The sequence below is a fragment of the Lygodium microphyllum genome, chromosome 23 (genome assembly GCF_053477565.2).
Source record: "Lygodium microphyllum isolate KBCC chromosome 23, Lygodium_microphyllum_v1.1.10, whole genome shotgun sequence".
Lineage (NCBI taxonomy): Eukaryota > Viridiplantae > Streptophyta > Polypodiopsida > Schizaeales > Lygodiaceae > Lygodium > Lygodium microphyllum.
The window spans coordinates 111753302-111754705 of NC_141157.1; positions in this window are offsets into that span (position 1 = coordinate 111753302).

The window sequence follows — 1404 nt, forward strand, 5'->3', positions numbered from 1 at the left end:
ACTTATGGCATGTGTGGATTCTTCCAAAACCCTAAACTCTCAATCTACCACCACCAAAGAAATGAGAAGAAAAGAGGTGTTGAGAAGGGCACCTTATGCTAAACCATTTAACTTCATTATGATAAAATAATTAGTACAAGTTCTCTAATGTTTGAATCCATGGAGGCTCAAAACATGAATGTGGGATATACCTTAAGGCATCATGGGATGCTTCCCACCATAATTAAAAGTATCATAATTAATTGTAGTAGTAGTAGTAGGTGTCATCATCATTGCTACCATTGTTGTTGTTTTGAATACATATATAGTCTAAAGCTACCTTATGTGAATACATTGATTTCTTGGTATCTCTATAATTTAGATATAACAAGCATAATGAGATGAGAGGAGGGATTGTCTACAACATATGATGCTGAAAAATGAGGCCAAATGTTGTAGCAAATTCATCAACATCCTCATGTAATATGGCACCTAGTTTTTGCTCAATTTCTTGCTTCTTTCTCAATCCCCCACCTCCCATGACATTCTCCTCCAACTTCTTGAATATGCTCTTTTCAAATTTTAAGGTTTTTCCACTTGAACCAGATCTTTTTGGCACCCTTCCACATCTTTGGACTTATTTTTGACCTGCCCCCATGGCTTCTTGACCCAAATGCTATGTATGCATGCTAAATTTTACCCTCATTTTTTCTCATCTCTAAAATGTCTATGCTTTTCACTAAAAACCTTTCTCCGTATCCTTTTTCTATCACTTAATTTTTTTTGTCTCCCTAAAATTTCCTATCTAAAATATCTCAACTCTCTACTTCTAACTTTACCTCAATAGCATGATCAAATACAGCTTTACGATCTTATTTGTATTAAGTTTTTATGAAAAATATTATGTAATACAGAGCTAAAGCCCTTTAGTTTGCAGGAAAAATAGTGTAAAAATAGCTCAAAATAAACAATTATCAACAGTCTTGGATTAAATCCCTATAAAAGCTACTTATTGGTACTCTCTACTTGTCCATTTGCATGGGGATTATATGGGTGGTTCTATTATGTTTAATTTTTAGAGCTTTGCTTAAGGCTTCTACGACCTTATTCAAAAAGTGTGTTCGATGGTTGGACACTAGTTCTTTAGGTGGATTGAAATGGCAGACAATTTATTCCATAATAAAACTAGTGGTTTCCTTGGAAATGTCCTTCATTGTAATGCTCGAGCTACTTCATACCATTTTGTAAAGTAGTCCATCAACACAATGATATAACGCTTCTACGTAGTAGACAAAGGATGCACAGGTTCAACAAAATTGATGCCCCCCTTCTCAAATGGCAAAGTCACAAGAATAGGATTAAGCAACTACTTACGAATTGCCCTATCATCATATCTATGATAGACATCACAATGCTTAATATATG